The sequence below is a fragment of the Seriola aureovittata genome, chromosome 15 (assembly GCF_021018895.1).
Source record: "Seriola aureovittata isolate HTS-2021-v1 ecotype China chromosome 15, ASM2101889v1, whole genome shotgun sequence".
In the NCBI taxonomy this organism is placed as follows: domain Eukaryota; kingdom Metazoa; phylum Chordata; class Actinopteri; order Carangiformes; family Carangidae; genus Seriola; species Seriola aureovittata.
The window spans coordinates 9959985-9971995 of NC_079378.1; positions in this window are offsets into that span (position 1 = coordinate 9959985).

Sequence of the window (12011 nt, forward strand, 5' to 3'; positions counted from 1 at the left end):
ACTGATTGTTATAATGGTAACAATAATAGTGACACTATTAATATTAGCAGCAAAGATGACAGTACCAATTAATAATAATAATAACTAATAATCATCATCATCATGTGATATAAATGTAGAGAGAGAGAGAAAAGAAAGAGAGAAGTGCTCAGTGCATCATGGGTGTTCCCCCAGCAGCCTCAGCCTGTGGCAGCATAAGTAAGGCATGGGCTCACCTGAGCCTTTGAGGGCTTTGCATGTAAGGAGAAGGATTTAGAATTTTATTCTGGATTTTACAGGGAGCCCGTGCAGAGAAACTAGCATGGAAGAAATATAATCTCTTTTTCTAGTTCCTGTCAGTAGCTACTCATGCAGCAGCATTTTGAATCAACTTTTTTGGGACATCCTGATAGTGAGGAATTACAGCAGTCCAATTTAGAGGTAACAAATACGTGGACTAGTTTCTCAGCATCCTTTTGGGATACGATGTCTCTGATTTTCACAATACTGCACAGGTGGAAGAAGGCTGTCCCAGAGACTATGTATGAGTTATAGGACATGTCATAGTTAAAAATGACCCCAATGTTCTTTCAGTAGAACTGGAGAAAAATCCATGACTAACTTTTGTGTACATGGAAGAACATGAACAAACTGGAATCTATCTGAAAAATATGATTTTACCCAGGCTATAGCAACTCCTTGAACACCAATGACATCTTCCAGCATCTGTAATGAGATTATGTGACTGATGGTTTCAAACACCACATTAAGATCTAGCAGGACAAGTGTAGAGCTGTAACTTTCACCAGTGCTGTTTCTCTAAGTTGATGGACTCTAAATCCTGACTGAAAATCTTCAAACATAAACCTACTGAGATTAAAGGAATACATGGCTCAATAGAGCTATGACTTTGTCAGCCTGGTTACGGCAGTGAAAAGAAACCCGGAGTGGTTCTTATTTTCTTGTACTAATGATGAATAATAGGAGTTTTTCGTATTACAAAGGGCTATTTTTTTATCTATTCCCAAGCTAGGCAAATTATTCAAGATTAGTTGAACACCATATCATTTCCAGCCACGGAGCTAGCCCAGCATTATCAGATAGACACCTACTGTAATGGATTTTTCCCCAAATGCTAATCCGTTATTGTGAACTCAAACATTACTAAAAAAAAAAGTCAGACAAATGAGGCTTTATTATTCACACTGCCTTCTGCTTAGTGTGTGAAGAGCTGGTGTTTGCATTTTCCAGTCTAGGTATAAAAAGGAAAAGAATAAGGCTTTCGGATGAGTTATAGCTAAGTTTAGGTTTATGGTTGATTAATAAGCTGGAGTGGAAAATTGCTGCAACCTCTCTCCCTCTGTGCTTTGAGGACTGTGAGAATCAACATGAGTAATGGGCGTTGATTCCTTTAGAATAACATATTCCTCTTGCTGCAGCAAAGTTTCAGTAATTCAGAATAAATAAATATGATGATCAATCATCAATTCATTGACTGATGGGGATTTAGTTAAGAGCCAATTACCAGAGTTTGATCAACCGGTGAATGGGGGAAAATTTATTACAGATGTGAAGTGGTTGGTGGTGGACCGGGGGCTTCCTACGGACTGGCATCCGGCCGGCCTGGCTTCCCGGCGGGACCTGCAGGCGGACAGCTGACAGCAGCTACACTTGATGTTCCCGCACTGGCTACTGAGGTCTGGCTACCTGCCGCAGCTAAAGAGGTATTTATCATGGTGTGGAGCCGCGCCCCTGTAGCAGTAAATAAACTACATTAAACAAAGATACCATTCTCGTTAAATGAGGCAGAGGAATAACTAAATATCTGACCCACCGTGCAGGACAGGGATGGAGAAGCAGAGAAAGAAATAGCAGCCATTGCTAACTGCTAACTAGCACAACTAAACAACACATTAACAAACAGGAAGCTTGTGAAAACTGTCCCAAAAGGGTGACTGGGTGAAATAAGCGTGTGTTTAAATACACAGTGCTCAATCCGCTGCTGTACATCGTAATTTAAACGATATAAAACAGAGCTACTGCTATCGTCCATGCTACCGCCACAGTTTGTCGGTGACCGGAAGTGATAAACGCACTTCCTGCAACGTCAGACGTTAGGAGGATCACTGCTACATAAAGCAGAGCTTATCCATCTATCCATCAAATTTAATAATTTAGACAGACAGAATTCTATTAGGTCCCTAGAGCTGCAAAAATCCCATATCAGTTATCAGCCATATCAGCATAAGTGTTTTGAATTGCATCATATAAATGCAGATAAAAATAGAGGTGAAACCAAAAACACTGAAACCTACATTTAGCAATATGTGTCATAATTAATCAAACTATGTGTAACCATACAGTCTATGTGTGTAACATGAAAGGTGATGCTAGTATTGACAAACCCACTAAGAATTATCCTCAGTACTGAGTTTTTACTCTCATTTAGCTCATTGTTTTGGTTAGAAAAACAGAGATGCTGTGGGTGTCTGCCATCCACCGTGCTACTTTTAGAAAATAACGTTTTGGGAGATTAATATGTCATGTCAAGTAAATTTTTCTATTCTTAATCACGGATTTTAAGATATATAACAAGAGTAAAAAAATTTCTTGCGTGAAAAACCAGCCACACAGGAAATTATGTATTTTGTGTTTACCGGCGACAGCACTTTGTTTAGAATAAACAGAAGAACAGGTGGTTGGTTAGTATGAGCAGAGACAATCTCTACATTCATCACTCGAAATAAAAAAGGAAAACAGAGTATTGACTGTTTTGCTGTGTAATTTTGGAGAATTAATGGACTGACTCATTAAAGCGCATGTGTACGATGTAGAATATTTGTGACTTTGGTAAATCCTAGTGGTAGTTTAAAAAACACGATGTCCAAATACTCATCCAAAAAAAAGGGGCTTTTACATTAAAAAAAAAAAATTTTGGAGTAAAATATACATATACATATACATGAAATTGCCTGGTCTGACAGCATCTACTCTATCCTTTAAAAGTTACTGTGATATGTTTTAATTATTTTCTTAAAGATGAGCAGGTGCTTCTGTTTTTAAATGACAGACAGCCGCAGATGTTGCTGGGTTGGGTAACAGATGTGGCCTGTGTTTGAGTGGAGATGAGCTCCAAAAAATCTTAACAGCAACAAGGCTGATTAGGGTGTTATCATCAGTGAGGGAGCAGACAAGCGACAGGTGGAAATGTAACAATTGGTATTCAGCAACGCAGTGCCGCCTTTTAATGCATCTGCAAAGCCAACAGCACATGAATATTCACTGAGCAACTGTTAGCACAGCACTGAGTGTGATTTGCTCCTGCACTTCATTAGGCTAATTGTCCCCTCTCATGGCACCGCGGACTCTTCTAACAGTTGATTCAGAACTCAATGAACTAACGCAAACACTGCAAGGGACGATCAGCAGAGTCCAGCTGAGGGGAAATGATGGGTGTGTGTGTGTGTGTGTGTGTGTATGAATGCGTGTGAGTGGGTGTGAATTTAATGCGTGTGCATGCAAAGCTGTATATGCACTTCTATGTACATACAGTATATTTGTGTGTTTCTGATTGGAATGCATACAGGAGATAATCATTCTCAGCTCAGCAGATCGTTTAAAGGATGTTGATCTAATTGCAGTCTGCAAAAAGAAATATAACTTGTTAGGAAACATAATTACACGCATGGACACAAAAATGCACATATGACATCTGTAGATTAACCTATCACTCTTCACAAAAAAGTCAGACCAGAAAGTGGATATTGCCTGCAGCCTGTTTTCACAGCAAACTGTGTGGCATGTCAGTGCAGGAAAAACAGAGGCATAACGAATAATTTTATTAATGGCTGCGTTCAATTCCTCAAGTCAGGAATAGGGAAAAAAAAACCAACTATATCTACACCCGTAGCTGGTTTAGTTTTAGTTTTCTTTGAAGTACAGTGTGTAAACTGGTTGAAGGCTTTACTTGTGATTAATAGGGAAAGACTTAGTACAACTGGTGAGTTTATGCAGCTATTTTCTTTTCTAAGAAAATGTTAAATCTTGACCTGAATTAAAATGCTTTTTTTTTTTGCTTTTTTTTTTTTTGCAACTAGGCAAACAAATACTTGGAAAATATCAGCGCACAGGTTTGAAGCCATGAAACAATAATCATGACCAATTCAACCAGACAGATTTTCAGGTGCTCATTCTCCACGCTGTCTGAGTGAGAAATATAAGATGTACGAGAAATTCACTCGGGAGACACCAATCCAATTTTTGAAAGAAAAAGTACTTTCTCTTTCAACTCCCTGTGCTGCTGGGAACCATCTACTCTAGTCTAGAAGAAGAGACACTTCACTCCTTCAGTCGATTCCCTATAGCCAGCATCTCTGCTTCCTCGTCTTGATTTTTCACAAAATGTGTGTTTTTGCTGCATAGTGTGTGTCTGTATGGTTGTGTCTGTGAAAGTACTCTGCTCTCTTACAAAAAGGGCTTTTGAGTGTTGCAAAGGAAAGAATTATGAGTGGATCATGAGATATAAAACCCAAACAGAGGAATAAAGAAAGATAATCTAGATGACCTGATGCTGGATAAATCAAGCAAAGTCTGGTGGATGACAAAGGAACAATGAAAGCACAGTATTATGTAATAATTTGTATAAGCTGCATCATTATGTTATATTTTACCCATAACAATTTTTGCTTTGACATACTGAATGACAATAATCCCTCCGTCATTTGAAACCTTTTGTCAGTCTTCTATAGTTTAACCTCGTTAATCTGCTTGAATGCTTTATAAAAGGATTTTACCGTGCACTGTGGGCAGTAAAAATTGTGTGCAGCTTCAGATTAGAGCAGCTACAAAGACTGGAAACCCATCTGGTCTTGCTAGGGGGGGCGTTCTTATTCAATATGCATGACATAAGCATAATAATTTAGAACATCAGCTTACCACAGCAAGCAGCAACTAACGTCATTCCATATTTGTGCTTTCATTAGTAGAAATGTGACTCATCATTTATTTTCCATCGTTGTGTTTTTCCCTTGAATTTTACTCAGATGTTTACGGTATCTGCACCAGTGGGAGAGAGACGGATACATAAATCTCCTCACAGCCGTGACTTGAAGGAAATCAGTCAGAATGACACCAAAATGTCGTGTTTAAAGGATGACTTGCACTCTGTGTAGATTAATTTTATTCCATTTTAGGAGAATTTGTATTGAAAATTAGTGTTGCAAAGAAAAACACACCTGGCTCTGTATATTTTGTGGACAATAGACTTGAGCATTGCTCATCCCCGTTTTAAGTTTATAGGCTGCAAATGTTGGCATTATTCATTCCTTTCTCTCTGTTTTCTTCCAGTACCCAGCGTAATAAAATCTAAATTTACTTAATCATCTTGACTATATCAATGAAAGCTATTCACTGTATTTATAGAGAGGGTGGTGTGTCTCTGTAAAATTATGCAACAACCCAGTGCCATTACAGCTGAATGACCAAAATCTATATACATGCACAGAGAGAAGAATGAACAAAGTGAATAAATAAAAGCTCAACTGACTCACCACTGGTGCATAATCACAGGATCTGCTGGTTACTATGAAATTTTAATGCATACATGCTAGATATATTTTGAACATTCATCCTAACAAATATGTTATCATTATCTTATTATTGGAATCTTTTTTCTTTATTATACTCATCGCAGCATTGGTGTATAGGGGTATGATCCTGTTGCCAACACCTTATATAATAGGGTATAATCCATGATAATGATTTTTTACTCTATGGGTGAAATTACTTTTATCCCCAACGCAATTTCTCTGTAACTCTGGCCATCATACTGTATAGCAGCCAGTTTAATCTACACTGCTCAGTGGGGTAAGGATAACATAATGATTATTTCAAGAGTCATCAGTTCAGTAGTTAAAAGTAGCGCACGCCACGGCAGCGGTAGTTTGAACCACTCTCTCTTCCCTCCAGGATCCTGGAAGTAATTGGCATCATGTCGTAGAGCTGCAGAGAGACGCATGGACCTCATTGCAACTCAAAGGGAAGAGCTCAAGCAGAAAAAAAAATTCTTGACAGGGCCTTGTATAACCTTGTGGCTTTAATTATTCATGAAATGGCCAGTGACAAATGTAATGCTGGGTTTGACACGCTGGACCAAGGCACAGAGTATGAAACAAAGACGAACCAGAGAGAGAGAGAAAAAGAGAAAAATAAATACAGTCAACTAATGCTGCGAGGTCCATCTCTAATTAGATAGATAGACATCCCATCAACAGGGAGGAGATACAGGCTTTTATTTAAGGGTGGTTTAAAGGTAGTACATCCTGATATATACAAACCACTGTTTCCTTTCTTTTTTTTTTAATTCCAGGAAACCCACATTGTGTAATGTAAATAGCTACAGTAACAACCTTTGGCCAGCCATTTGTTAGCCATTTGTTTTCAGTATGTCAAGGGGCATTAAGCATTCAGATATAGCACGTACTGCACAATGGATGGAGAGTTTCCAGACTGTAGTGGAAGCAGCTCACTGTGACAGGCAGCTGGCATTCACTGGACCACGGGGCATTGAATCAGTTGAGTAATCTGATCTCATTTTTAGTTGCAGTATAAGACATTTGTGACTATGTCTAATGTATATTGTGCAGTATGTATATACTGAACTGGCACACACAGATCTACTCTCGGTTGTGTGTGTGTGTATGTTTGAATGAAAATACATGAACGCAAGAGCACAAAGCAAATTGCACTGCTTTCGCCCCACAGTGAGTTATTCCCTGCATTCCAATCAACCTACGAGAGACTGTACAAGATCACTAATTAATGTGGAGAAACAGTGCTGAATAAATACCTGATATTTAGTGAGTAATATAATGTACCAAAATACAAACTAATTATTCTGTTTGTGCTGCAGGTTACATGCTTGTCAGGGTCTTTGCACATGATGTGCTAATAGTGTTTTTTTTTTTTTTTTTTTGTTTGTTTTGTTTAGTGACATGCACATCTCATGTTTTTACATTTTACTAATAATTTTATGAGGAGAACATAGTTTGATAATTATATAACCACATAGTCAAGTAACTGTATTTAGTAGCACCAAATCGTGCAGTATCCGACACATATTTCTCCTACCTCATGTACAGATACTCCTGGGAACAGTGCAATGTCAAGTCAGCTGAAATCAAAAAAAGGGCTCACACACGGTAACAACCTAAAAATAGTACTCTTACTCAAAAATGTGATTCAACATTTTATACTTCTATCCTGAAGGTATTTATTGACCTTTTCTAACTGTCTTAAAAATTGCCTGAAACCAGTAAGCTGTCCACTGCTAAAATTACACATTATGATTTTAACACACCACGAAATTTGTTTCCCCGTAGATATAACTACATAGCCTAAATAATGCACATATCTTACTGGTCATTACATTTCCCAATTACACACACACACAAAATGCATTGTGTACAACCTGGTAGGAACATCAGCTTCAGAAAACATTTCCTACCGACATTTTGATTGATTATAAATGAGGAAACAGGCATGAGAGGAGATATACAACAGTTTAGTGTTCAGGCTGTTCTTGATATTTAACACAATGCATAAATGCAATTATGTCAATCATTTGACTGTTTCACTTCCTCATCATTATCCCTGTCTCTCTCATTGCTTTTGTCCTCACAGTGCTGTACAGGCAGTGCCTCTCTGTCTCCAGCCACGCATTCATGATGCACAGCTTAATAGCAAATTAGATCATTGTGCTCTAATTGTTAAGGCACTAATCACTCAGAGCAGAGAGCTGTCATGGTTTTGAGTTTCAGTCTCCTCACTCATTCGGTCCAGTTGTTTGTGCATGTATACATGTTCTAATTCTGCTGTCATTTCAGATCCTGCCAATCCCACCTGCCTGCCTTTCCCGCCAGTAGAATCACCTGACCTGCTCCTCCTCCCCACTCACCTGCTCATCTGTTCCCCTGTCCCTTAATTAGCACCTTAGTATATATATATACAGGTCTGTTTGTACTTGTTCTCTGCCAGATTGTCTTTCTGCTGTTTGCATTAGTTTTCCAACACCCTGATTTTTGCCTATTTTCATTCTGATCAATGTTTTTGTCTGTGTTTGTTGGATTTTACCTCAGCCCGACCCTTTGTACTTGGTTTGCCTGTTTGGATTTTTGTATCTTTGCTTTTTTCTAAGTAAAGACTCTTTATTTTTACATCTGTCTCCTGACTCACGCTCTTGGTTTCCTTTTCCATGAACCATGAGAGTACAATCTGGCCACCATGAACCCAGGCGACTCGATGAGTAAGTAGCTGTTGGCTCAGATGGACGCTTTTCATTGCCATGAGCATTAACTCACGTCAGTGATGTGAAAGATACAAGATCTCTTCATCGGACATGTCTAGTTCCAAGAGGGGGCTCGGCAGCTCTCTCACACAACCTTAACCACCTCCAGTTCCAGCGCCTACTTCCTCTGCATGCCATGCCGGTTTGTTTGTTTCCCCAAAAATGCTACTCCATAAAACCTGGCGGCTGCCGGGCTTTTTTTTGATTCACTGCTCCTTGGCCTTCAAACCCTTCTCCACTGAAATCTCCAAGGTAGAATACATTATCTCCCTGCTCTCTGGCCCAGCAAAACTATGGCTTACTTCCTGTAAGAGTCTCCCTCAGGTAGCGTTTCAGGAGCTCAAGTGATGCTTCACCTCTACCCTCATTCTCACTCTCCTTGATCCCTCCAGGAGGTTTGTAGTGGCCTCTCCCAACCCTAAGCAGAGGATCAGAAGGTGGGATCTCTGGGACATTGGGGTAAGGTCAAACAGTCTCATTCAGATTTTCCTGCTCCTAGTAATTGTCCCAGATCATCTCTGCTCTCAGGTGCTCTAGTGGGGGCACTCTTCTCATCTGGCCTGCCACCCTGATGGCCCTCCTCCATCAGTGGTTCTGGTGGTTCTCAATGGAAGAGGACACACAGGAGCTTGTGGCTGCTTGTCCCAGCTGCTCCCAACACAAGTCTTCCCATCAAAGCCCTGCAAGTCTCGTCAACTCCCCACAAGTACCTCATCAACACTTGAAGGTAACACAGTCATTCTGTCTGTTGATGACTGAATACTTGTTGCATTTGATAAACAAGTCTTCAGAAATCCTTTGTGGAGAGAGAGGTTGTGCTTGCGTTCTGCAGCTCTGTTCATCTCATCAGTTGTTGGCCTCAAAGATCTCTTCAAGTAGATTTACTTGTTCTGCTACGGGCAATCTGGAACAAAAGGTTTGTTCTTTGCTGAGTTGCTGAGGGAAAACTGTTTCACTCCACAGAGCTACTATGAGTGTTGGTGTATGTTGTCTGGTGTATTATGCATATTATGAATCAATGCCTTCGCTCTGTGTAGTTGGTGCTTGTGTCGGTGTGATTGGCAATAGCTACGGGAAGTAAGAGCCATATAAATAAAGCATATTAGCATAATGCTGTATGTTGGCTAACTGTTGTCTTGCACACATTCCATTTATACACTGTAATTATTCCACTGTAATTCTGCCTTCATGGCAAATTAGGATGGCTTTTGGCACACATAGGTGTTCAGCCCACACACAGTTCTTACTTACTTATGCCTGACACTCCTCCTGGGAAATAGGCTATCGTCAAGGGACCACAAGAGTTCACGGTCATTTAACACACACTACATTACACATAAAAGCTGCAGTTAGGCAGTGGATTGAATGTGTTTTTCAGGTATCAAGTTTTTTTATTATAAATATCAACTCTATACATATTATAGTCTGTTTTCACCTAATGCTTTGAAGACCCTCTCTGTGTTAATATTTGGAATAAGTGCTGCAATATCTTCTCTGTCCACTAAACAGATTAGAAGCACTCAACCTTCCATCTTCGGGGCAAATTGTACACATCCATCATAACAGCTGTGTCCAACCTGGAGTAGGCATGGGTACATTCTCTCTGGCTGCATCTTAATGGCAGATTAAAACACCATGGGTGTAATTGATGCTAATTGACACATCTAATTACTCCTCCTGGATAAACAAGCTTCTCATTAGTGCAACAATTAGCCAGATAATGAAACCCTTGTTTTTGGATGACTTCTCAGTGTCATAAATGATAAGAGGGAAGAGGACAGATGAAGATAAAATACAGTTCTTAGGTAACAGGGACATCTCTGAACAAAGGGCGCATGAGGGAAAATGTCTTGACTCTGTAAAGGGGGCTCTTATTTTGAAAAGCAGATTTGTTTTCTTGCACGTTGGGTTCTGCGCAGCCATAGGAGCATTAATCTCCCCGTCTTCAGGAAACTTTCAAATGAACAGACTTTGCAAACTTTTTTTCTTTTGATCAGGTGTCAACTGAGGGTTTGTGATTCAACATGACGTTTTTTGTTTTTTTTAGTTTATTTGTTTTTATAGTGCAAATATGACCTGACTGCTGGTAATGTGCACTTGCTATGACTCACTGTACCTTTTCAGATAAGTCATAGTGTGTGTTTTTCAGTTCTTAGTCATGTTTACAGTACGCTTTGCTTACACTGACTTAAATAAATATCATTCTACAAATTACTCATTATGAATGTTATTTTGTTATTAAGATTGGCGTACAATGCAGTACACCCACGGACATGTAGCAATATTTTGGCCAGTGAACATGTAAAAAAAATAATTTCAGCTGATTAGTTTACATAGTTTTGTGCTGCATATTAGTACCACGTCAGAAAAAAAGAGAAACCAACCCATTCTAGTGTAGAATAACAGTTTTATAATTTCATATGAATGTACTGTATTTATTTGTCTGTGTTGTTAGCAGAGGCTGACTTCAGTGTTCTCTTGCCCCTTACTGTTCTGCCACTTTGGCAGACATTGATTTCAGTTGGACTCTTCTATCTTAGAGAAGTCTTTAGTGTGCTGAATGATGTGTTTGTCTCTACACTCACAGCTCATCGACGTATGCGTTAGGAAGTGGTGACTCACCACAGAGAGACGTGTGACAGACAGGTATGTAATCACAGGCTGGGCTGATCTGCACCTTTCTGGTTATTGTTTTCATGTCCACTTAATGTTTAAAAATTTTAATCATCAAAATCATCCCATTGGCCAGTGCATGCTTAAGATATAGTGCAGTGGCCAGCAGGGGGCGGCACGGTGGTGCAATGGTTTCATCACAGCAAGAAGGCTTTAGGTTCGAATCCCGGTTCAGTTGGGGGCCTTTCCTTGTGTCTGCACGGGTTTCCTCCAGGTGCTCTGGCTTCCTCCCACAGTCCAAGGACTAGCGGGTTAGGTTTAATTTGCGACTTTAAAATTGCCTGTAGGAGGGAGTGTGAGCATGAACACTTTTGACTCTATGTGTCAGCCGTGTGATAGACCGGCAACCTGTCCACGGTGTACCCTGCCCTCACCCAATGTCAGTGGTAGAGCTAAATATAGATGGATGGGTGGATGGCTGGATGGGTGCATGGATAGTGGCCACCAACGGAAGCAATAAAGTCTCTCTCCAGGTTTTTATATTTGAAATTATATTTGTCGCTGTGAAATTCACTTTCTCATAATGCACAGACAGACCCAAACATGTGTTTTCCACATATTTTGAGCTCATAAAAGCTATGATTACACATCCAATGTTTAAAAAAAGATTTACGATAGACTAAAATGTTTATTTTCCATCTAGAGGCTCCTCAAAGATATCCCTAAATTCTGTCTACTTTTAGATCATGCATTACTTTGTAAGTAACTGATTCCACTGAATGTATATTAGACTATATACTTACTGCTACAGTTCTACTGTAACATAGTTTTCACAACTGATTGCAGCAAAAAACTGAAGTGAATTATATTATGAAAAAAAAAAGAAATTTGATGTTGGCTCTTCGGGGGGGAAAAACAACAGTTAAGTTTATGAAAGCACTCCTTGCCATCAGTGTAGAATGTAAACACTGCCTTAAAACTGCATGTGCCTAGTGTTTATTCTTCACAGTGTGTTTCTCAGATCTGAGCCATTGTACCTATATGTGCATCGCCAAGGCAACAGACTGACAGAAAA